General features: G+C 42.8%; 1 protein-coding gene and 1 long non-coding RNA gene across 2 annotated transcripts in view; both read left to right on the top strand.

Annotated features, from left to right (window-relative positions):
• Positions 1 to 26,862, top strand: part of LOC145357968 (collagen alpha-6(VI) chain-like) — a 125,844-nt gene that overhangs the window by 49,338 nt on the left and 49,644 nt on the right. The window lies entirely within an intron of this gene.
• LOC145353042 (uncharacterized) overlaps positions 1,678 to 26,862 on the top strand; it is a 34,952-nt gene continuing 9,767 nt past the window's right edge. Inside the window, exons 1-7 of the long non-coding RNA XR_013888636.1 lie at positions 1,678 to 1,706; positions 1,821 to 1,865; positions 1,950 to 2,003; positions 9,469 to 9,531; positions 11,851 to 11,916; positions 14,727 to 14,780; positions 21,256 to 21,291. This is a non-coding gene — a long non-coding RNA (uncharacterized LOC145353042). The remainder of the gene's footprint in view (positions 1,707 to 1,820; positions 1,866 to 1,949; positions 2,004 to 9,468; positions 9,532 to 11,850; positions 11,917 to 14,726; positions 14,781 to 21,255; positions 21,292 to 26,862) is intronic.

Raw genomic sequence — 26,862 nt, 5'->3', positions numbered from 1 at the left:
CCGAATTGTTCTAATTTCCCGATCAAAGGCATTTTACCATGTGCTTTTACCTTGCTTTTTCTTATGTTTGATGCTCCCTCTAGCTGTGTACTGAGATCCCCAAGGACTTGCAAATTTTCTCCTTGTCGCCAGTGTAATAAATTGAGGGCAACTTGATGAGGCTAAAAAAAAGAGGCTTTATTGCCAACAAACAAATAACTATATTTACAACAGGGTAGACAGCATAACTATGCCATTGTACGCTACTCCTTCCTGGCCCCAACTGTGCTGATCGTCTTCCCAACCCAGGATATGTGCCCTCGTACCCGAACGGCTCAGCGTTCTACTTCAACCCTTCACTGGGTCTGACCCAACCACAAGGCCCTTCCCCTTAAAGGGACAAGATCAAGGTCACTTCTTCCCATTTGCTGGCATTAGAAACTCACACTTGGTGGGCACAGTCTGGCGGAGGGGCTCAGCTTGCCCCTGTTCCTTGTCTCTTCCCTCAGTCCCTCAAGTCTGCCATCTATGGAGGAAAACATGCTACAATTAAACAGCTCCTCCGTTTTAAGATCTTGAAAGCAAGTCCATTAGATTTTATGCCATCTGTGTACCCTGGCAAGAAGCAACTCGAGCTCTGCGCGTTTCAAGACACGTTACATAAGAATTGCAGTTGCCTCAAACAATGCCAGGCACCATTTCTGAGAGTAAAATATTGATTTTGCCTCACAGAATCACACATTTGCAGGGTCACCTGACACTGCACCATGCCAGTGGCTGTGACCTGGAAGTAGCTCTGATTGGGCAGGCAGGAGAAAGACATTAGGCCTCACAGGCTTCAAACTTGCCCCCCCACCCCCCCCTCCCCTCCTCCCCAGGCCCACAATTGGCTAATTGCTGTTCCATACGGTGTGCTGTGACAGCAAGTGTGGGAATTGGGAATCCATTCACCTCTGGCCGTGAGTCCCACCCCCCGGGATGGGATATATTATTCAGGGCCCAGATAGCAACCAGGCCTAGGATCTCTTACCCTTGAAGGAAACATTAATCATTAAATTGTGGTTTCATTGTTAAAAGGTGCATCTAAAAATGAAATGAAGATAAACGATACTGACAAATAACAAATATCTTTAAGAAATAAACCAACATGAAAATGGCCATATCATATAAAATAGTCATCTACAAATCTAAAGATCATAATTAAGTACCTTGGCATTCATATATGCTAATTATCTCAGCTTTCAAAGCCTCCATTATTTATGTCAATGGATATCTCCCTTCTAAAATAGTACAGAGATTTTTTGCACACTTTGCTATCACCACCCTCAGCTTTTGTTGTCCTTCCTTTGACTGCTATAGTCTTTATTTCACCGTGCCATCCATTTATTAATTAAGTAGAGCTCAGAGATAAAGTTATTTTCAACTTCGCATGAAAGCAGCTAATTGCCTTTGACATTTGAGATGATTTATTGCAGGTTTAATCATGTTTGTCATTTGAAATGTCCGAATAATTTTTGAAAACATATTTTTAGGGTGAAAGGGGCCCACCAGGTATCAATGGAACTCAAGGAATTGAAGGATGCGTTGGCTCTCCAGGCCCCAAGGCAAGAAACTCCACCTTGTGAATCATAGACTACAGACATTTCTCAAATCTGTTTATTTTTACAGTTGCAATTTGACAAATGAGGTTTTTTTTTCAGGGAAAAGAGGGATATCCAGGAGAGAAGGTAAATATGGAACATGTATTTTTGCACATTATTCTTCAGCAAAATCAGAAGATCTTGTTTCACTCCGTACATTCCCAACTTTACTAACTCTATGTAACATTTCCATTCTGACAGGGCAGTGCTGGGGAACATGGTGTCGATGGAATATTTGGAGAACAGGTAATGATTTTCTGAAGTTGACCACTCACTAAGAATATTTATTAAAATGTTAAGAAGTGTTAATAAAGTACCGTGTTCTTACAGGGAGACAATGGACCTCCAGGAGCTCCCGGGGACAAAGGAAACTCGGGAAATCCGGTATGTCATCTTCTAACACTCTGATTAAAGCACCCCCATCAACAAATATTTAATTGCTGACCCTTATCAGCACACTCCCATCAGATGCAGTTTCCTTCTTTAGCACCTGTGGTTAATGAGCCTGTGTTTGGTTCTTCTGGCTTGTCCCAACAGAACCCATCCCTCCCCCACATAGACATTGTACCTTGTTGCTCAGTTTTGCTCCCACTGATCTCTGTTCCCACATTCTGCTATCCTACCTTTGCCACTATTAACACTCTTCAATCCCTAGTGACACCATTAACAGCCCTATTTTAAAGTCTAAAGTATATTTACTTATTAGTGTCGCAAGTAGGCTTACATTAACACTGCAATGAAGTTACTGTGAAAATCTCCTAGTTACCACACTCCGGCACCGTTCAAGTACACTGAGGGAAAGTTTAGCATGGTCAATGCACCTAACCAGCACATTTTTCAGATTGTGGGAGGAAACCAGAGCACCCAGAGGAAACCCATGTGAACACGGTGAGAATGTACACACTCTACACAGACAGTGACTCAAACTGGGAATCTAATCCATGTCCCTGGTGCTGTGAGACAGCAGTGCCAACCATTTGTCTCAAGCCCATGACATTTCTGTTAAACTCTCCTTAACTCCAATCTATTTTCCATTCTGCTACACCCTCCTCCCCAAGCATATAATTCATCACAATTCGATCTCTTTTCAGTTCTGTAGAATGTCCATATGGACTTGAAAGGTTGACTCTGTTTTTCTCTCCAGACCTGCTGAGTTTTTCCAGCATTTTCCATTGTTATGTCAGATTCCCAACATCTGAGTTAAAAGCTAGCACGTTATCTGAGACATCTGAGATACTTTGCTAGCGGCAGGGTAGCACAAGGGTTAGCACTGCTGCTTCACAGTGCCAGGGACCCGGGTTCGATTCTCGGCTTAGGTTACTGTCTGTGTGGAGTCTGCATGTTCTCTCCGTGTCTGTGTGGGTTTCCTCCAGGCGCTTCGGTTTCCTCCCACATTCTGAAAGACATGCTGGTTAGGTGCATTGACCCGAACAGGTGCTGGACTGTGGTGACAAGGAAAATTTCATAGTAACTTCATTGTGGTGTTAATGTAAGCCTTGCTTGTGACTAATAAATAAACTACTTTATCTGCAGTATTTTGTTTTTAATTAGTGAGTCTTGGTTTGCCAGCCGCTGTGTTTCATCCTTATGCAACAAGAGGCATGCTGGGTATTAGCTTTGGGATGAGACACATTGGGTGGGATTTTACAGCCTTGCTTATCCTGAAGCCGTAAAATCCCGCCTGGGGTCAACGGATGTCCCCATGCTCTGCCCCTCGCCCCTCCAATACCCATGGAAGGTGGGCTGGTAAAATTCCAGCCACGATTTTTTGCAATGTTTCACCAACAATAGTGGAAGGAAGAAAAGACTTACATTTAGCGAACACTTTGCATGACCGTTGCCCATCTCAAACTGCTTTACAGAAAATGATGTACTTTTTGAAGGATAGTCATTGTTTGTAATGTAGGAAACACAACAGCAAAGTTGCACACAGCAAGCTGCCTCTGTCAGCAATTCAGTTATGATCTGTTTTTTGTGGTATTGATTGTGGGATAAAGGAGAGACCAGGATACCAGGGAGAATGCCACTGCTCTTCTTCAATATAGTGCAATGGGATCTGTTACATTCGCTTGAGCATGAAGATGCGGGTGGGGGGGGAGGGGGGTGGTGTTTGTGGTGGGCGGGTGGATGGGTGTGTTGTTTCCGGCAGCAGTTGTGGGGGGGGAGCAAATAAAATGGCAGGCGTCCATCCCACTAACTTTGTGCCCACCCCTAAGCTCACCCTCTTATAAAGGTTTACAGGGGAGATTGTGGTGCCAACAATTTACGCCCGCCCGCCATATTTAAATGACCAATTAAGGATCAACTGTTGTTGGTGCAGGATTGATGGGCCGTATGGCTTCCTTCTGCACTAAGGGATTCTATGGTTCGATGATTCAATGATGATATTTGTCACCAAGCCTATTGACCATAACGGTACGCAGGCCATATCAGGCAAATCAATTTTTATTCCTAGATGGTTAAAGGGCAGGAAGTACGAGGGGCTCACTCATCAAGGCCTGCCCATTGTAGGGCGGCCCCCCTTAATTGAACCATTCCCTTTTATTCCTATCTGCTCACTCCCTTAATCCCATTGTCTCCACTCAATTGCCCCTGTCCCTAACCTGGCCTAACGTTCCCAGCCCAAGACCCCAGACTTAACATAGAAATATAGAAACCAGAAGCAAGACTAAGCCATTTGGCCCTTCAAGACTGCTCTGCCATTCACTATGATCATGGCTGATCATCAATTTCAATATATTGATCCCGCCTTTCCCCACAAATCCCTTTATTCCTTTAGCTCCAAGAGTTACATCTAATTTCTTTTTGAAATCACACAATGTTTTGGTCTCAACTATTCTCTGTGGTGGTGCATTCCACAGATTCACCACTCTCTGGGTTTTGGGTTTCTTGCCCCACCCGCAGTCCTGGCAACCACCCAGTACTGTCTTCCTGACGCTGGCAGGGCTGATGGAACTGCCAGGAAATCCAATTGTCCAACAGCTTCAGAGGCCAGGACTACCACTGGATTGAAGTCCCATTCAATCCTGCCTAATGAGCTTAACTAGGTCTGAACTTCTGCCCAGTAGTAAGACTAACTGTGTTTACCCCAGTCCAACACCGGCATCTCCACATCAAGTTTTCCACTAGGCGTGGACTTCTGACACAAAACAGATCTGGTTCCTGTATCCTGTCTCTGTGGAAAACAATCCAGGCCCCCACTTGCATTAACAGTTGTTGAAAGGGGAAATTTATTTGAACTTAAAAATATCAGTGCAGAGCAGAAATAAACAAGAAGACAGAGCAGTACAAGCACAAGTTAGAAGAAATTGTAGTTATATTGTTCATTTCTTGCACTGTGTCCATATTCTATTCACATTGACAGTTCCAGAAGCCAATCAAATTGATATCAGAGGAACGTAGTATGAGAAAAGATTAGAGAAATTGGGTTATAGAATGAAACTTTTACTTCACAGAATTTCTGCCTTTGCCCTTAGTAAGTCTGAGGTGGGGAGGATTGTGGATGACCTTCCCAGTTCAATGCAGTTTGAGTCATAAAATCACAGAATCCTATAGTGCAGAATGAGGCCATTTGGCCCATCAAGCCTGCACCAACCACAATCTGCTCAGGCCTATCCCCATAATCGCACACATTTACCCTAGCTAGTCCCTCTGAGACTAACAGGCAATTTAGCCAATCCACCTAACCCCCATATTTTTGGACTGTGGGAGGAAACCAGAGCACCCTAAGGAAATCCACACAGACATGGGGAGACAGTGACCCAAGCTGGGAATCGAACCCGGGTCCCTGGTGTTATGAGGCAGCAGCGCTAACAACTGTGCCACCATGCAGTTGAGGTATTTAAGTGAGCAAGTAACTCCCATTACAGGGCCTCATCTCGCAATGGCCGGTATTCAAATAGTGGATAGGGCAATCACAGTGCGGGGCTGTCTGGCTTTCAATGCCTGTTCAAGAGAGTTGGCATTGAGAAGAGGTGGGGCCTGCTGAGACATGCTCGCTTGCCCTTTCTCCTGGCCCACTCCCAGTGGGAGTGAAGATCTCCCTGTACCCTCCATCTTGCCCCCAACTCATCTGTGTCCTACGTCCCACATTGATCCTGGGCCTCAGGTGTGTGCATTGCTGATATAACCTGTAATGGAGAGCTGCAAGCCCTTAATTTTTGGGGGAGATGGGTTGGAGGGGTGGGGGATGCACTGTGGTTCTTGATCCTGAGAAAGACCTATCGCTGACCACATGCACCTGATTGGCATTTAATACGTCCCTAAAGCAGGCAATGCAAGGCTCTTCCCAACTCTCCATCTGGCAGATGAGACCCCATCATCTTGATTAAATTTACCACCAGCACCACCCCCGCATCCCCCCCCCCCCCACCCCATCACCACCACCCCCCCAGAATGGATGCCCAAAATCCCTGGAACCATTTTGGAAACCTCCGACTATTTTCAAATGAATGAGCTTAGATGGATTGAATGTGTTTATTCATCCTTAATGCACTGATATTTTAATGACAGCAGGTTAGCGATATCCATCTCTAACATCCAGCAATGTTTCATAGAATCCTACAGTGCAGAAGGAGGCCATTTAGCCCGTTGAATCTGCACCGACCATAATCCTACCTAGGCCCTATCCCCATAAGCCCATGCATTTACTTTGCTAGTCCCTCTGACACTAAAGGGCAATTTAGCATGGCCGATCCACCTAACCCGCACGTCTTTGCAATGTGGGAGGAAATCAGAGCACCAAGAGGAAACCCACGCAGGTACAGGGAGAATGTGCAAACTCCACACAGACAATTAGCCAAGCTGGGAATCGAACATGTGTCCCTGGCGCTGTGAGCAACAGTGCTAACCACGGTGCCACTATGCCACCCAGCACAAGCAGACTGTTGGGCCAGAGTTTAACACCTCTGGACGCAACTGACATGCAGCCCTCCCTCAGCACTAAACTGAAGTGGAATATTATTGTTGGATTTGTCACTGAAGGAACTGAATGTTTGTTTCAGTTGCTGGCAGTTTGCAAATTGTCAAGTAAATTAAATCTGTTTTTCTTCAAAGTGTCAGCTTGAGATAAACAATTAATAGAACCAATTGGAAAAAGTGAGTGCCATACCTCTGATGCCAGGCACATATCTTAAACTGTTCATGGTATGGATGTGAATCAATCTGAAACTGTCTTTAAAGCATAGAAATGGTTTAGGGTAGGATTTTCCAGCCCTTCCTGCCAGCGTTCTTTCCAGTTCCACAGCAGGCAATCACTCTTAAAATCTGAGATAATCTGAATTGCATTCTTTATTGTGCAAATAAATGGCCTTGTAACTTGGCTGATGTCACATAGACTAAATTTTGATCATTGTAGAACCCTACAGTGCAGAAGGAGTCCGTTTGATCAATCAAGTCTACACTAACCACAATCTCACCCAGGGTCTATCCCCATAACCCCATGCATTCACTGTAGCTAGTCCCCCTGACACGAAGGGGCAATTGAGCATGGCCAGTCTACCTAACCCATACTGTGGACTGTGGGAGGAAACAGAAACACCCAGAGTAAACACAGGGAGACCGTGCAAACTCCACACAGACAATGATCCAGGTCCCTGGCGCTGTGAGGCAGCAGTGCTAACCATTGTGCCACCGTGCAGAGATAAGCTTCAGCCTCATCAAGAGCCACAGTCCCATAAATACCACCTAAGTGATTAACTGATTCACATCTTCCACCTTTTCCTTCATTTATGTGAAGCATAATTAGTATAAAGACAAAAAGCAACTAATTTGATGAGAACTCTAGTAACCAGGGCTAGCCCGTGCAATGCATTATATATGGTCATCCGACAAAATAATAATTTTATCAATAAAATAGTAAAATATGCCAAGGGGCTTCACAGGAAAATTAGAAAGCAAAAAGATTGACACTGGGCTGCGAAAGCAGATATTAGGATAGGAGACCCAAAGCTTGGTCAAAGATAAGCTTTATGGAGTGTCTTAAAGAAACATAGTGCCCAATTTTACCATTTTGATTCTAAGTGCTGGGCGGACTTGAAACTGGGAGTGTTTCAGGTCCGACTTTTAGACCCGTTTTCAGGTGCCCCCACATGTACTCTGCCTACAAAAATATCAGCAGTTCCAAAGCACATTGCAGAAGCCTGTGGGTGGGGCTTAACACATGCGAAATCCTGTAGCTCCAATCAGCGCCTTCAACTGAGCATGCGTAGAAAAAGAAATGAAAGAATGGTGCTCCCCTGCCACATCCCTCCCAGGCTGGTTAATGCCTCCCCTTGGCCCCCACAGATATTGCCCCACCTCCACAACATTACTGACCCCGTTATCCCTCACCCCCTTTGCCACCCAGACTAATCCCAGTCCCCCCTTCTCCCCTTTCTCCCCCCTATTTCCCCCTCCCATTGATCTCAGGCAGAATGGCAGCGGACCTCTCCTTTCCCTTCATTGATCACAGGCAGAGTGGCAGCGGGCCCCCTTTCACCCCTACTGTTCCCAGGCAGAGTGGCAGTGGACCCACTCTTCCCCTCCACTGATCTCAGGCAGAGTGGCAGTGGACACCCCCTGCCCCGCACCAATCTCAAGCAGAGAGCCGTCGGAATCTGAGCACCTACCTCCTCACTAACTGGAGTGCCCGAATCGAACTTTTATGGAGTGTGTCTGTTTCGCGCCGATTTTGATTGGCGAACGCGATGGTAAAGGAGGAAGTGTTGGTAAATTTGGGCATAGCCCACTAATTCAATTTAAATGGATGCAAATGCAGTTAAATGGCCTTAGCACCCGTTTTGGACGCAGTCCTAATTGTAGCCATTTTTGGGTCTTGGTAAAGAGGAAACTGACGCAGAGGTGGGCGCGGATCGCACTACTTGCCTCACAATTGACTTTACCTAGTTTTCGCACCCGAAAATGGCGCAACACAATAGTAAAATCAGGCCCATAGAGAGGCAGAGAAGTTTAGGGAGGGAATTCAAGAACTTAAGTCCTTGGCCCTGAACTCTGGCTGCAAATGTGAGGGTAAGGCAAGGGGGACTTTGGAGGAAATTTGGCCCATGTGTTAGGGGAAGAGAAGGAAGTAACAAAAGCAGCATTGTGTTCATCTCAATCTTAGTAACAAGCAAATCCCTGAGCTTCTCACACTTGCTGTTGGAGATGAGAGTAGAGGAGACAAGGAAGAGAAGTTGCAGTAGAGATAAGAGGCTGGGAGTCATCTTTGCATTCCAAACAGACGTGGTAGATGAGAACGGGACCCGATTGCTCTTTGTGTGTGTGCCGGTCAGGATGGTGAATGTTTAAAATAATTGTCTGCCATACCCACACCCCAATTGTCTGCACCCCATGAATTTAAGGGATCGTGAGTGAGGGCCACACCAGGAAAAATGGTCAGGGTGAGAGGGCAATGGTTTTATTGGGGATGGAGACATCAAAGGTGAAAGTGGAGATGCCATTGAACGGACAGCTTTGGGATTTTGAAGGAACAAGGATTGGAAAGTGCAAGAGAGATGCAATAGAGAGTGATCTGGTTAAAGTGATCATAAATGGTCTTATCTGATTGACACAATGGGAATAACAGTTCTACGTAGGGTTCAAGGTCAAAGGACTGGCCATTAATATAGGCTGGGCAGTTTATGTGGAGAGGGAGATTAAGGGATGGTAGGAGGCAGTGAATTCAGAGGAGAGAGAAGATAATGAATTGGAAGGGTGGTTTAAAGCAACAGTGATGAGAATTGCTTGGTGCTGAGGCTGAGAGGAAAGAAGAAAAGATACCTTGGTGTGAATTTTGTAAATGGTACTTGAATGGGTTGAAAACATGCTTCAATGGTACTTTGAGTATTAACAAATTGTGCACCATTTCTAGGGTAAAAAAGGCCAAAATGGAGGCCTCGGTGAGCGTGGAAAACCAGGTTTACGTGGAGACCGTGTAAGTAAAACCACATCAGTTATATCTAGATAAAAAGAAAGTCTGTATTTGATGTTTATTTATTGTATTTTTTAATAACCAGGGTTTTAAAATTGGTCAGAATTCTCTGATCTCATTCGTCTCGCTTCTGCTGCCCGTGAGAACAGAGAATTTGGCGCTCAGCCAAAACTCCATTCATTGCAGCGAGACTGGAGAATCCCATCCACAGGCGAGGACAGCGAATTCTGTTTAGGCACACTAACACAATACTGAGTTAAGAGTGAATATTTGTGGACTTTGGGAAGGCTGACAAGGGCTGCTGCTACAAAAGACAGCTCGATATGAATAACTCGTATTTCTCACTTAAAACATTTATTTTGAATTTATAAAATGCCATTGCATCTTCGGTTTTCTTTTCTGCTGGGTACTTTTCCCAAATTCAAGGAAGATTAAGGAATTTCAGGCAGCAATTGCGACCAGCGCTAATTCAGTTTTGCTAACTTTTGTGTTAGTTTAAAAATCACCACACTGACAGCTGACTCCATCCACCAAACTGACCCCAACCACACATCAAATTAATTGCCATGGAGATTTTCTGCCAATTGTGCCCATTTATCATCGATATTACAGAATCTACAGTGCAGAAGGAGGCCAGTTTTCCCATCGAGCCGGCACTGACAACAATCCCACCCAGACCTTGTGCTATCCCCATAACTCGACATATTTACCTTCCTCATCAGCTTGACACTAAGGGGCAATTTATCCTGGCCAATCAACCTAACCTGCACATTTTTGGACTGTGGGAAGAAACCAGAGAACCTGGAGGAAACCCACGCAGACACGGGGAGAATGTGCAGACTCCCCATAGACAGTCACCCGAGGCTGGAATTGAACCCAGGTCCCTGGTGCTGTGAGGCAGCAGTGCTAACCACTGTGCTGTCCATTTGATGAGGCTTGTTGATGTAGGGGGCTAGAATGGGCAAATAAAACTCAGTTTCGTATATAGGTTTAGGCACACTAACACAATACTGACTTAAGAGTAAATATTCTTGGACTTTGGAAAGGCTGACAAGGACTGCTGCTATAAAAGACAGCTCTATATGAACAATGAGTATTTATCATTTAAAACATTTATTTTGAATTTATAAAATGGATGTGATTTGCTTTTAGTGACATTTTGTGAAAGCTTTGGCCAACAGCAAAACATAGGAGATGAGGCAAGAGATAGGGCCTACATTCCAGAGAACCATTGTTTGACTGAAAGCAGGCTATGTTATCAGCAGTTGTCAGGAACAAAGTGGCTACTAATGCCAATTTGATTAATAGAGCCCTGAGCTGATAACGCAGGTGACAGGCAGATATAAGGGATTTCTCAGGGTCGGATGAATGTCACGTGGGTTCAATTCGGTGGGAACCATTCTCACTGTCCAGCGTTCTGTGTTTTTGGGCAACACAGGGAGGAACGCCTGTATTTAATAACAGATGAAATCCCATGAGGTCAAGATGCATGTTGTTATTGGCTGGAGTTAATGACAGGATGATTATTGATTGATTTATATTAATGTTCATTGGATAATGTCCACTGGAGAGGTAGGCAATATGATTTGGTAACTGTACAATTGTCCTTGCAAGGACTTTGTATCTTACAGTGACATTGGGCTGCCTGCATTCTATACCTTGAGTTTTAGGCTACCATATATCATTCTCTCATTTGATTGTATGGTTAAATAAAGTCATGTCTTTAAAATCAGTACACTGTGTTTCATAAGCCTTTGTGTAGCTTAAGTTTGAGCAATGTGTAGTCTCCATGCTAAATTCTCCCTCAATGTACCTGAACAGGCACCAGAGAGTGGTGACTAGGGGATGTTCACAGTAACTTCACTGCAGTGTTAATGTAAGCCTACTTGTGACAGTAATAAATTTAGAAAACCTTTGTCAAATTAAGCAGCTTTTTTATGCAAGAACACTAATTGGGGCACCTTTTAAAAATTACAAAATATCTAATTGACTAAGAAAGCGATGAGTCTATACCAAATTAAACTCATAAATGGTTCTGTACAGTTCTTCAAAACTAATTTCTAATAATTGGAAGTTGAGCTACTCACACATGGTGGACTGGACATTCTTATTTTTAAAAAAATGTCTTGGTTTTGTGATAAGCTCCTTTTCATCCTTATCACTAAAACAATAGATAACTTTGTCACAATATGTGTGGAGTTTGTTTGAATAAGTTCCTAGAATTACGATTAAATTTCAGTTCTTTGCCATTGGATACTGCTGAGAAATCCTGTAAGTCAGTTTTGTTGAAGTTTACTGGATTCATTTGTTCATTTTATTTAGGGTGAAGCTGGCATCAAGAACAATACTCAAGGTCAAAAAGGTGAAAAAGGAGACTTAGGACAGTTGGTATGCTATATTCATCTTTAAGTATGTACTTGTTTCCTAATTTATTCTACCAGCTTCTGCCGAAAAAATAAATTGTAGCTATTAATGCGCAAATCAGAGAGCAACTTGTAGTGAGGAAGTGATATCTGTAGCAAGTTGATCTGTACCCCGTCGCATAAATGGAATCTCGTTCTTAACTCCAATGCCTAGTCCAATGCTTACCCAAAAGTTTGCATGTTGATTGCATGCAAGTCACCCCCTATAAATCACTGTACTATGCAAGTTTTTTACAAAGCCACACATTTACACAAGGTGTAAATGTGTGGCCTTGGTGCTGGACTAGGGTGGGCGCAGTAAGAAGTCTCACAGGTTAAAATCCAACAGGTTTATCATGATTCCAAATAAACCTGTTGGATTTTAACCTGGTGTTGTGAGATATTTACACAAATCAGCTATGCACGACAATTCAAAAATGATCGAGTACATTGCCTAAATTCCTGTGATATTCAAGTTATCATTGCATTTCGCATTAATTGCTCATTAAACTCTCCATTGAAAATTAAGTCTGGCAATTATCAGCGTAAGTACCCTTTTAATGATCTATAAATTACTACCAAGTATGGAGCTTCATTCCTTAAGGTTGTGAACGGTTTCAGGATATTTAAAAATGTCAAATATTACAATTATTTTTCTTCCTCACTCTTATTCTTTCTCTCTCTTACAGCAATCTTACTTTCCCTTCCTTTATTTCTCTTTCTGGGTCCAATTTGGTGATTAACTTATCTGCTTTAATTCACTTCCCTCTCGGTTCTCCCTTTGTTTATTTCACATTCATTTATTCTCATTTGTTAAGGAGATAAATGCCCAACATTTACTATAGCCAGTGAATAGACCTGTCCCTGCGCATTTAATTTCCATGCAAGGTTAGATTAAGAGAGAGAGAGGAAAAGGAAAGCATATATTATAAAGACATATTCTCGGAGACTTCTTTGGTAGAACAAAACAACTATATTTCCAAGACATTACCTATGTGCATCCAGCAAATCCAAAGTACAATCTACTCCCAGGAAAACCCCTCTCCCTGGAGAGATTCCCTGTGCTAGGTCTTGATTGGTTGTTCAGACCACATGACCTTTACTCAGTCTTAAAGTGACAATCACCGCAAAAATTAAATCATCAACAACCATTCAAGCCTAAAGGAATGAACCTTCAAACTTGCATAAGTGCATTTTCAATACTAGTAAGACTGTTTGGCAATAATTAAGACATACATAATGCAAAAGCCATACTGAGACTGAAATGGACAAGCCTTTGCTTTCAGTGGTGGTTTTACTCTATATCTACAACATAAATCCAGTAACTAAATTACATTCAATACATTTGAATAGTAAGGTAGAATGTTTTCACAGAGTTAATGGATGGGTAGGTATATCTTTTGCAGCAACAAATGCATTTTCAAGTTTGCAAGAATCTGATGGAGTGATGACATTGTCACTGTACTAGTGATCGAGAGACCCAAGGTCTGCTCTGGGGACCCAGACTTGGATCTCACCATGGCAGATAGTGAAATTTGAATTTAAAAGAAGCCTGAAATTGGAAGTCTACTGATGACCATGAATCCATTGTTGACTGTCGTAAAAACCCATTTCATTCACTAATGTCTTTTAGAGTAGGGAATCTACTATCCTTACCGAGTCTGATCTACATGTGACTCCAGATCCAGAGCAATTGACTCTTAAATGCCCTCTGAAATGGCTTAGCAAATCAGTCAGTTTAAGGGAAATTAGGGATGGGCAATAAATGCTGGCCCAGCCAGTGATGCTCGTATACCATGAAATAATAAACAAATCTACACATCTGCACCCATTGGAAATTGCTGCTTTATTAGTACATGAATAGCAGTGTGGGTATTTAGCTTGACTGTTACTTTTGCAGTTAATAAATTCTGGTCCATGTTGCTTGTTCCATTGTTCACCGCGGGTTTAGTTGTCCTGTTGTCCTCACTGCACCACTAGCAGCTCACATTTTCAACAACTTTGTGGCCAAAGATTTTTAAAACTTCAATGTGTCTTAGTACGTCTGACTAATGGGACAGCTGTAAGATGCCCCGTTCCCAGCAAAGTCTGCCAAAAATGATATTACAGCAATGTTTATACAAGCATTGAAAACTTTAATCTTCCTTTATACTATGGCAGTGATATAAAAACTGTACAAGAATAATGTCTCTGATTTGCGGTGTACATGGTTAGCTAACTATATATTTTTAAACCCCAGTCATAAGCAAGAGTGCATGAGAAAATGAAGCAGATTTTCATTCAAAGTTCATAGGTGAAGTTTTTTAGGAATGAGTTCAACCTGTTGTTCTAACTGTTATAGCTGAACATCTTCTGTCTTCCTTTTCAACGATCAATGCTCCCTGGCATCCATTACAATTACATTGTTGCTTAAACAATCCCTGGTGAATTATAGGGCCTTTTCCATATGTTCATTTAACTTATTTTTAAAACAATTATGCTTTTATGTCCAGAAATGTGAGGTTGATTACAGGATCCCCAAGAGTTCAGTTGTATTTTTAACATGCTCAAGATTGTGTACTACTTTAGTGCAGTGTGAACAAGTTAATCATCCAAATGAAATGTTATACTGGAGAAATGGATGGACTAATTCCATCAATTATCCCATCTGTGGAATTAATGAATGCAATGTTCTCTCTTTGTTATTGTTACAAGCACGTCCAACATTAACTCCAAATGCTATGTTCCGGTATAGTGCAGTTGCTCATTGGATTTCTATAAGTAGAGGTGAGCTAATAACGAAACATTTTGTTGCAGGGTGATCCAGGAGAGGAGGGTAAGCCAGGAAAGCCCGGCAGTGCAGGAAATCCTGTAAGTCTCCAATATCTTCACTCAGAAAGTGCACAGTACCTTATCCCAACCCGATCTGCCCTGCTGCCAGTGCTTTCCTTCAATGTTCTTCAACTCTTTACTCATGGTGGGAAAGGGTTGGTAAAAATTGTAACGTTATACCTTATGCAATAATATAAATTGGGCCATCTTAATTCATCTGACCATTGGCTATCAATGGAAAAAAGAGATTGGTTGGGGGAGATGTATAATTGTGACTGAATCTACCCAACATCAAAATGACCTCTTTTGTCTCTTGCAAGTGAAAACTACACCTCCCATCTCGCATTCAATGGCTTTATTCTCCATCCTTTGTCATCCCTTCAAATATAGAAATGATCAGAGTAGTTAATTGGATCTACAGCAAGTTTTGTTTCAAGAGAATTGTGGGACAAGGGAGGTAGAATCCCACAGTGCAGAAGGAGGCTACTCAGCCCATCAAATCTGCACCAATCACAATCCCGCCCAGGCATTATCCCCATAACCCCATACATTTACCCTAGCTAGTCCCCTAACACTAAGGGGCAATTTAGCATGGCCAATCCACCAAAGCAGCTCATTTTTCGATTGTGGGAGGAAGCTTGAGCACCCGGAGCAAACCTATGTAGATATGAAGAGAATGGGCAAACTCCAAACAGAGAGTAACACAAACCGGGAATCAAACCCAGGTCCCTGCTGTGAGGCAGCAATGCTAACCCCTATGCCACCATGCTGTCCATAGCTGTGTAACCTGCAATTCCTGAGCACGTAGGAGCTCCAGAAGGTTTCCTCTGTGGAGAGACTGGAGAAACTGGGTACATTGCTCTCCATAAAGGAAAGAAGGGGAAATTTGAAGTTCAAAATCATGAATATTTTTTAAGAGGGCAGACAGGAAGAAATTGGGTCTAGTGGCCAGAAGGTCAATAACCAGAATGTGCAAATTTGAATTTGGCAAAAGAATCAGATCTCCACAATCATCCTCAACACTGGTGCTTCACAAGGCTGTGCTCTCAGCCCCCTACTATACTCCTTATACACCTATGACTGTGTGGCCAAATTCCCCTCCAATTCAATTTTCAAGTTTGCTGATGACACCACTGTAGTGGATTGGACCTCAAACAATGACGAGACAGAGTACAGGAATGTGATAGAGAATCTGGTGAACTGAGGCTGTGACAATAATCTCCCCCTCAATGTCAACAAAACAAAGGAGATTGTCATCTACTTCAGGAAGCATAAAGGAGAACATGCCCCTGTCTACATCAACGGAGATGAAATAGAGAGGGTCGAGAGCTTCAAGTTTTTAGGTGTCCAGATCACCAACAAACTGTCCTGGTCCCCCCATGCCAACACTATAGTTAAGAAAGCCCATCAACTCCTTTACTTTCTCAGAAGACTAAGAAAATTCGGCATGTCAGCTATGACTCTCCCCAACTTTTACAGATGGACAATAGAAAGCTTTCTTTCTGGTTGTATCACAGCTTGGTACATCTCCTGCTCTGCCCAAGACTGCAAGGAACTATTAAATGTTGTGAATGTAGCCCAATCCATCATGCAAACCATCCTCCCATCCATTGACTCTGTCTACACTTCCCACTACCCTGGCAAAGCAGCCAGCATAATTAAGGGCTCCACACACCCCAGGCATTCTCTTTCCCACCTTCTTCCAAATAGATACAAAAGTCTGAGGTCACATACCAACTGACTCAAGAACAGCTTCTTCCCTGTTGCTGTCAGACTTTTGAATGAACTTACGTTGCATTAAGTTGATCTTTCTCTACACCCTACCTATGACTGTAACACTACATTTTGCACACTCTCATTTCCTTTTCTATGAACAGTATGTTTTGTCTGTATAGCGGGCAAGAAACAATACTTTTCACTGTATGCTAATATACATGGCAATAATAAATCAAATCAAATCAAATCAAAAATGATATCACACACAACAGCAAGGATAGGTTTGCGCTAGAAAGGGTGCAGAGGAGATGTGCCAGGATCTCCTCTGCACTGGGCTGAAGTGTTTCAACTATGAAGAGAGGTTAGATCCACTAGGGATATTTTCCTTAATTTTTTCCCTGAGTAGGAGAGTCAATAACCATAGATGTAAGGTAAGGAGCAGTAGATTTAGAGCAGATTTGAGGAAAAACATTTGCATCCAGTGGGAATCTGAAACTCAGTGCCTGAAAGGGTGGTCGAGGCCGGAAGAAGCATTTAGCTGAGCACTTGTAATGCCATAGCATACAAGGACACAGACCAAGTGCTGGAAAATGGGATTAGAATAGATAAGTGTTTATTGGATGGAGCAGAACTCAATGGGTCACCCACAATCAGACACAAATTTAACCCTGAAAAGTATGAGATGATGCACTTTGGAAGAAGTAACAAAACAAAGGAATACTCAATGAATAGCAGAACATTAGGAAGATCAGAGGAACAAAGGGATCTGGGGATGCTTGTCAACAGATACCTGAAGGTGGCAGAACAAGTTAATAGGGTCATTAAGAAGGCATATGGGCCACTTGCCTTTATCAGTCGTGGTGTAGATTATAAGAGCAGGGAGGTTATGCTGGAGCTGTACAAAACTTTAGTTAGGCCACAGATAGAATATTGTGTGCAGTTCTGGTTGCCACACTATAGGAAGGATGTGATTGCTTCGAAGAGGGTGTAAAGGAGATTCACTAGGATGTTTACTGGAATGGAGCATATGAGATATGAAGAGAGGCTGGATAGACTCGGGTTATTTTCTTTAGTGCAGGGTAGGCTGAGGGAAGGCCTGATTGCAGTGTATAAGATTATGAGGGATTTGGACAGAGTGGATAGGAAACAGATGTTCCCTTTAGTTGAAAGGTCAATAATGAGGAGGCATAATTTTAAGGTGAGGGGATCTGAGGAAAATGTTTTTACCTAAAGGGTGGTGGGAGTCTGGAATGCACTTCCTGGGAGGGTACTGGAGGCAGAAAACCTCACAAACTTTAAAAAAGTGTATGGATGAGCATCACTATGCCATAACATTCAAGGCTACAGGCCAAGTGCTGGAAAATGGGATTAGTGTTGATTTAGTGTAGTTTCATCAAAGAACAAAGAACAACCCAGCATGGGAAACAGGCCCTTCGGCCCAATGAGCCCGCGCCGCCGCATCCTCCTACACCTATTCTACCCTGCGTGTCTACGAGTGGAACCCCTAACTTAGCCAGATTCAGGGGAGAATAGTGTCAATCAGTGGAGATTCAATGGGCCTTTTCTGCACTTATGATTCGATGCACAAAATCTTGTCACTATTCTCACTGGTGGGATTTTCCCATCCCGCTGCAGTGAACGGAGATGTGGCTGGCTGCCAAATCCTCCGACCAGAGAGAGTGGTGTGAACGGCAGGTAAGATCACGCCCAATGACTCCATGATGATGCTTCTATAGTCGTAAGAATGTTTAGTTTTATTTACACAATGAGCTGAATTGTGCTGCTGAAAAAGATAGAGGAAGCAGATTCAATAGGAGCGTTCAATGGAGAATTGGATAAATATATGGAGGGTAAAATAATAATTATAGGGCTATGTGGGACGAGCAAAAATTGGAATTAGGTTGTTCTCCCAAAGAGCCAACACAGGCCTGATGGGCTGAATAGCCACCTTCTGTGCTGTCTCATTTTTTTGGTACCAGAATGTGCATGGCCTGAATTTGTTTCTCTAATTCCTCCCACCTAATTTCCATCACAAATTCTCCCTCCAGCAGTCTTCATTACCTCTGTCTTGCCAAGTGTTTCTTTTCCCCGAGTGCTTTAACTCAAAGTCACTGAAATATCTCATCCCAGATCAACAGCACATAGAATGAAGTTCATCCAAGAACTTAATATTGTTCCCATCTTGTAGTTCAGGACTGGATCCAAGAAAAAGTTTATTATCTGAGGCACAGTCCTTTTTTGGATCCTTGTCTATCTGTCTAATATTTTTCATTTATGTGTTTTTTACTGTTAGTATTATTTTGGTACTGCTGTTCCAAATGGTTCTGTTTGGATCCTCCTAAGATCCAACATGCCACCCTTCTTCATTCCTCTGCCTTAAATTCACAGCTCATGCCTGTCTTTACTCTGATTCAAGATAACTTCTGACTCCCACTATTCTAAGCAAGTTCTATTCCACACTGGGACCTGCCTTCTAAGATCGTTGGAAGCAAAATTGTTGATTATTTACATTAATATGAGTGTCGAAATTGGTTACTTATGTGAAAACAAGAAAGTTGAAATGTTGTTGCAGTCCACATATTTGCACAGATCTCAGTGTTGAAACTTTAACTTTGAATCCCTATTAAATACCTTTGTTTCCCAACATTCTGGATCATGCAAGTTCCTCTTAGTTGAAGAATGAACCAAAATGTTACCTGTTGAATTAAACTACAGATTTGATTATTAGTGCCTCCCTTCTAAATTAGATATAGTGCTTGGGGCTACAGGGATCCAGAGATAAGGGGGAAGGCAGAATCAGGATATTGAATTTGATGATCAGCCATCATCATAATGAATAGCAGAGCAGGTGTGAAGGGCTGACTGGCCTCCTCCTGCTTCTATTTTCTGTGTTTCTCAAGACCTATTTCATCCTTGCAATTTTTTTTGTAATGCCACCTGTGTGAGAAATTTTTCTTTGTTGCAATTTCGACCTAATGTACAAGACGAAAGGTTGATTCAAAGACAAATATGTAAAACCTGTTACTTTTCTCTCAATTATAGAATCCCCACAGTGCAAACGGAGACCATTCGGCCCATTGAGCCTGCACCGACAACAATCCCACCCAGGCCCTATCCCTGTAACCCCAAGTATTTATCCTACTAATTCCCCCTATACCATGGGTCAATTTATCATGGCCAATCAACCTAATCAACACATCTTTGGAGTGTGGGAGGAAACTGGAGAATCCCCACACAGACATTCTCCCCACACAGGAGAGAATGTGCAAATTCCACACAGACTGTCACCCGAAGCCAGAATCGAACCCAATTCCCTACTGCTATGAGCCAGCTGTGCTAACCACTGTGCCAATTATTAGTGAGAGGCAACATCGTTTTGTGAAGGGGAGGTTGTGTCTCACGAATTTGATCGAGTTTTTCAAGGAAGTGACGAAGATGATTGATGAGGGTAGGCAGTGGATGTTGTCTACATGGACTTCAGTAAGGCCTTTGATAAGGTCCCTCATGGCAGACTGGTGAAGTTGCATGGGATCAGAGGTGAGCTAATAAGGTGGATACAAAACTGGCTCGGTCAAAGAAGACAGAGGGTAGCAGTGGAAGGGTGCGTTTCTGAATGGAGGGCTGTGACAAGTGGTGTTCCTCAGGGATCAGTGCTGGGACCTTTGCTGTTTGCAATATATAGATGATTTGGAGGAAAAGATAACTGGATTGAATAGTAAGTTTGCGGACGACACAAAGGTTAGTGGATTTGTGCGTAGCAATGAGGACCATCAGAGGATATAGCAGGATCTAGATCAGTTTGAAACTTGGATGGAGAGATGGCAATTGGAGTTTAATCCGGACAAATGTGAGGTAATGCATTTTGGAAGGTCTAACACTGATAGGAAATATACAGTAAATGGCAGAACCCTTAAGAGTATTGATAGGCAAAGGGATCTGGGTGTACAGGTGCACAAATCACCGAAAGTGGCAATGCAGGTGCAGAAGGGAGTCAAGAAGGCATACGGCATGCTTGCCTTCATCAGCTGGGGTATTGAGTTTAAAAATTGGCAAGTCATGTTGCAGCTTTATAGAACCTTAACTAGTCTGCACTTGGAATATAGTGTTCAATTCTGGTCGCCACACTACTAGAAGGATGTGGAGGCTTTGGAAAGGGTACAGAAAAGATTTACCAGGATGTTGCCTGGTATGGAGAGCATTAGCTATGAGGAGAGGTTGGAGAAACTTGGTTTGTTCTCACTGGAGTGAGGAAGGTTGAGGGGAAACCTGATAGAAGTCTACAAGATTATGAGAGGCATGGACAGAATGGATAGTCAGAAGCTTTTTCCCAGGGTGGAAGAGTCAATTACTAGGGGGCATAAGTTTAATGTGCGAGGGGCAAGTTTTAAAAGAGATGTCCGAGGCAGTTTTTTTACACAGAGAGTGCCTAGAACTTGTTGCCGGGGAGGTAGTGGAAGTGGATACAGTAGTGACTTTTAAGGGGTGCCTTGACAAGTACATGAATGAGATGGGAATAGAGGGATATGGTCCTCGGAAATGTAGGGGGTTTTAATTAAGCCAGGCATCATAGTCAATGCAGTCTTGGAAGGCTGAAGGGCCTGTTCCTGTGCTTTAATTTTCTTTTATCTTTGTTCTTTGTTCAGTGCCACCCAAACATTTGATGCACTCAAATCACTTGAACAGAGAAATGCTTTTTTCAAAAATGCTAAGAGGTACAACCCACGTTAGGGTGTATAACTCATGTCGTAAAGTTATCAGACGAATCCACTTACTAATGTAATATTTTTATTTATTTCAGGGTCTCCATGGTCACAGAGGGCCACCTGGTAAAAATGTGAGTTTGTTAGAATTTTCATTCAGATTATTCAAACTACAAATTGTAATATGGTGCATATTGCACAATATTACCAGTGTTTGTTTTAATTAAGTGGGATTTCAGTGTGACAAGCCAGATGTTCTGCAGTAATATTTTCCAGCCCGGTACATTCCCCTTTTCCTATGTAACTTCCAATAATGAATGCAAAGATGCCCGCTGAGGGAATACAACCTAAATATGAAGTTCCAATTCAAAAATGCTTTTTAAATTCCTTCTGGTTGCTGAGCTGCTACATCTGTGCTTGAGGATACGATTGCTATGTTTTTCTAACTAGCAAGCTGTTGCTTGAACTGGGATTGCTCTTAACCAGGCCAAGCAAATTTAGAAACATCCTAAATTGAGCCAACTGGAATTATTTTATGTTCACATGTAATCTTATACTTCATGATTAATGCACATTGTAATACTTGAATTGTGATGTGGATTCAAACTTCAACAGAATAAATCATGACACTGGCAAAGATGTCAGATTATAAAGTGCACAAACTAATTTTATTGAACGATGTTTCAAAATCACAAGATCTGAACTGGCACGTTGATAGATGATGAACAGGCTAATAATACCATGCAGGACTCTGCAATGAAAAACAAAACTTGCAAACTGGCCTCTTTCAATTCTGTGATGTCCTCATTTTATTAATACCCCACAGAAGCTGGATCCTCACAATCAAGTTCATGTTTTACATTTTAAACAACAGGACAAGTGGTCTCCATCATCCTGCTCCTTTAAGCTATGAGGGGCAAGGTTTACACATCTAGTTGCCTGGACGATATCCACAAAGCTGAATCTTCCATCCAGTCCTCAATCAGGAGACTAAAGGATTGCATGTTTCCTGAATGATTGGTTCAAAGAATCCCTACAGAAGGAGGCCATTTGGCCCATTGAATCTGCACTGACTACAATCCCACCCAGGCCCTATTCCCGTAACCCCACGTATTCACCCTATAATCTCCCTGACACTAGGGTCGATTTAGCATGGCCAATCAGCATAACCCGCATAACTTTGGACTGTGGGAGGAAACCGGAGTCCCAAAAGGAAACCTACACAAACACAGGGAGAGTGTGTAAACTCCACACAGACAGTGAGGTGAGGCTGGAATTGAACCCGGGTCCCTGGTGCTGTGAGGCAGCAGTGCTAACCACTGTGCCACCATGGCACCCACAACATTCAATTTTGCTCGTTCTCTTCAGTCTCTCTTCACATCCGGTGTGCTGATCTATTGTACGGCAAAGGCTAAAGGAAAGGTACAACTTTCTTATACTCTTCTGTACATGTATTCAGGACTTGTGGTCACTAGGATTTGGTTAGACCCTCTGTAAGTGCTCAAAACGTGATGTTGTTTCTCATGGAACCCATTCTTGGGAAGGTGGCACCTGTGCAAACAGGGGGGTTTGCACCTGAACCAGAGGGACAGCAATATCCTGGGAGGGAAATTTGCTACGGCTCTTTGGGGAGGTTTAAACTAATTTGTCAGGGGGATGGGAAAATGAGCTGTCGTCCAAAAGCCAGTGTTGAGGGTTGTGAGGTACTGAGGAAGGTATCAAGGTTGCAGAAGTGTCCGGGCAGACAGGATGCTGGGTGGAAGTGTGTCTACTTCAATGCAAGGAGCATCAGGAATAAGGCAGGTGAACTTGGAGTGTGGATTGGTACTTGGGACTCTGATGTTGTGGCCATTACGGAGACATGGTTAGAACAGGGACAAGAATGGTTGTTGGCAGTTCCGGGGTATAGATGTTTCAGTAAGAGTAGGGAAAGCAGTAAAAGAGGTGGAGGAGCAGCATTGTTAATCAAGGATAGTTTAACGGCTGCTGAACGACATTTCGAGGGCGATCTGCCTACTGAGGCAATATGGGCTGAAGTTAGAAATAGGAAAGGATCGGTCACGTTGTTAGAAATTTTCTATAGGCCCCCCAAATAATAGTAGAGATAGAGGAAGAAATGGCAAAGCAGATTATGGATAGTGTGAAGGTCACAGGGTAGTTATCATGGGTCACTTTAACTTTCCAAATATTGATTGGAACCTTTATCGGCCGAATAGTTCAGATGGGACACTTTTTGTACAGTGTGTGACACACAATATGTGGATAAACCAACAAGAAGTGGGGCCACGTTAGACTTGGTACTGGGTAATGAACCGGGCTAAGCGTTAGATTTGTTTGTGGGAGAGCACTTTGGAGATAGTGACCACATTTTGGTGTCCTTCATTATTGCAATGGAGAGGGATAGGGTCACACGGCAGGGCAAGATTTATAATTGGGGCAGGGGTAATTATGATGCGATTAGGCAAGGATTAGGAAGTATAAGATGGGAACAGAAACTGTCAGATATTGGCACAAACGAGAAGTGGAGCTTTTTCAAGGAACAAATACTGCATGTCCTTGATAGGTCTGTCCCTGGCAGGTAGGGAGGAAATGGCCGAGTGAGAGAACCATGGTTCACAAAGGAGGTTGAATGTCTTGCCAAGAGGAAAACAGAAGCGTATGTAAGGATGAAAAAACAAGGTTCATTTGGGTCACTTGAGGGTTACAAGGTAGCTAGGAATGAGTTAAAAAAGAAGGGGTTAGGAGAGCTAGGAAGGGGCATGAGAAGTCCTGGGGGGGGGGGATCGGATAAAGGAAAACCCCAAGGCTTTTTACTCTTACGTGAGAAATAAAAGAATGACCAAGTGACATTAGGCCAGTCAAGGTTAGTATTGGGAACTTGTGCATGGAGTCAGAAGAGATAAGTGAGGCGTTGAATGAATACTTTTCTTCGGTGTTCACTATGAAGAGGGGCCATGTTTTTGAAGATGAGTGTGTGATACAGGCTGATAGGATGGAGGAGGTAGATGTTCTGAGGGAAGAAGTATTAGCAATTTTGAAAAATCTAAGGGTCGATAAGTTCCCTGGGCCAGATGGGATACATCCTAGGATATTCTGGGAGGCAAGGGACGAGATTGCAGCACCTTTAGCTTTGATCTTTGGGTCCTTACAGTCCATGGGGATTGTGCCAGAGGACTGGAGAGTGGCAAAATGTTGTTCTTCTCTTCAAGAAAGGAAATAGGAATGACCCTGGTAATTATAAACCAGTTAGTCCTACTTTGATGGTTGATAAGTTAATGGAAAGGATCCTGAGGGATAGGATTTATGACCATTTTGAAAGATGCAGCTTAATCCGGGATAATCAGCACAATTTCATGAGGGGTAAGTCCTGTCTCACAAATTTGATTGAATTCTTTGAGGAGGTAACTAAGTATGCGGATGAAGGTAGAGCAGTTGATGTCGTATACATGGATTTTAGTAAGGCATTTAATAAAGTTCCCCATGGTAGGCTCATGAAGAAAGTAAGGAGGTGTGGGATAGAAGGGAATTTGGCCAATTAGATAAGTAACGGGCTATCTCATAGAAGACAGAGGGTTGTGGTGGGTGGAAAGTTTTCAGACTGGAGGCTAGTTACCAGTGGTGTACCACAGGGATCAGTGCTGGGTCCTCTGCTATTTGTGATTTTTATCAATGACTTGGAAGAGGGGGCTGAAGGGCGGGTCAGTAAATTTGCTGATGACACCAAGATTGATGGAGTAGTGGACGTGGTGGAGGCTCTTGTAGGCTGCAAAGAGACATTGATAGGATGCAGAGTTCGGCAGAAAAGTGGCAGATGGAGTTTAACCTGATAAGTGCGAGGTGATTCATTTTGGTAGGACAAACTTGAATGCGAATTACAGGGTCTACAGCAGGATTCTGAGGAATGTGGAGGAGCAGAGAGATCCTGAGGTTCATATCCACAGATCTCTGAAGGTTGCCACTCAAGTGGATAGAGTCATGAAGAAGGCTTCTCGTGTGTTAGCATTTATTAACGGGGGGTTGAATTTAAGAGCCGTGGGTTTATGCTGCAACTATGTAGGACCTTGGTGAGACCACATTTGGAATATTGTGTGCAGTTCTGGTCACCTCACTATAAGAAGGATGTGGAAACATTGGAGAGAGTGCAGAGGAGATTTACCAGAATGCTGCCTGATTTGGAGGGTAGGTCTTATGAGGAAAGGTTGAGGGGGCTAAGGCTTTTCTTTTTAGAGCGGAGAAGGATGAGAGGCGACTTAATAGAGGATTATAAGATGATGAAGGGCATAGTAGAGTGGACATGCAGAGATTATTTCCTCAGGTGGGTGTAACTGTTACTAGGGGGCATAATTATAAGGTTTATGGTGGGAGATATAGGAGGGATGTCCGAGGTAGGTTCTTTACTCAGAGAGTGGCTGGCGTGTGGAATAGACTGCCTGCTGTGATAGTGGAGTCGGACACTTTAGGAACTTTCAAGCAGTTATTGGATAGGCACATGGAGCACTCCAGAATGATAGGGAGTGAGATAGCTTGATCTTGGGTTTGGACATAGCTCGACACAACATCAAGGGCCGAAAGGCCTGTACTGTGCTGTACTGTTCTATGTTCTATGGAGATTCCCTAAGAACTGCTTGAAAACACAATTTTTAAAATTTTATTTATTTGTCTCACAAGTAGGCTTACATTAACACTGCAATGAAGCTACTGTGGAAATCCTCTAGTCCCCACACTCCGGCGCACATTCGGGTACACTGAGGGAGGATTTAGCATGTCCAATGCTCTTAACCAGCACGTCTTTCAGACTCTGGGAGGAAACCAGAGCACCTGGAGAAAACCCATGCAGACACAGGGAGAACATGTAGACTCTATACAGAAAATGATCCAAGTCGGGAATCGAACCCAAGTCCCTGGTGCTCTGAGGCAGCAATGTGAACCACTGCACCACCATGCCACCCATAGGACTGTCACAAGACCTCCCAAGGAGGTGTAGCATGCTTGATAAATATTATCCAGGAGTATTTTCACACTATTTCAAGGGTGCTTGCTCCCCTGACCACAGTGATAATGCCATGAAATCACAAGAAATGTCAAAATTCCCTCCTTGATGTTCATCCTGTTTTGATTATCACAGTTATTTGTAACATTGGAAAGTTTCCTAACCTCTAATAATTAGAGACTTTTAGTCATTTTATTGTCTATATCCTGTTTCAGGACATTCAATACTGAGAAGAATTGGCCATATTTTCCTCAATTATATTTTCACTCCATGAACCTTTGTTCCACAAAGGTCAAGCTAGCAAAGTGGCCAATTTGATTTGATTCCATTGTGTTTTATGCACATTCTCACACTATCCCAGGCATAACTATGGCCAGAGTACGCAGCTGAAAATTGACCAGTTAAGTAATTCCAGGCTTTTCACCCACATTAAAACATAATTTATATTTTGAAAACAAAATGACTCTGGACCCCTTTACAAATGTACAATAGATTTATCGAAATATGTAATGTGAGGTGAAATGGTCCAATCAAAGTCAAATTGATTTATTCTCAGTGGAAATTGTGACTCATTGCTGAGGTCCAATTTCACTTTGACAGCCATTCAATATCTAAAAGGATTATTTTTCAAGTGAATAATGGCAAATTATTAAACCGTGAAAGGCATCGCCATTCATTCTAAGCCTACCTTTCATGTAATGTTTAACAAATACAA

The sequence above is a fragment of the Carcharhinus amblyrhynchos genome, chromosome 2, assembly GCF_965287045.1.
Source record: "Carcharhinus amblyrhynchos chromosome 2, sCarAmb.v2.hapA, whole genome shotgun sequence".
In the NCBI taxonomy this organism is placed as follows: Eukaryota; Metazoa; Chordata; class Chondrichthyes; order Carcharhiniformes; family Carcharhinidae; genus Carcharhinus; species Carcharhinus amblyrhynchos.
The sequence above is the reverse complement of the archived record's forward strand: the minus strand, read 5'-3'. Positions and strand labels throughout refer to the sequence as shown.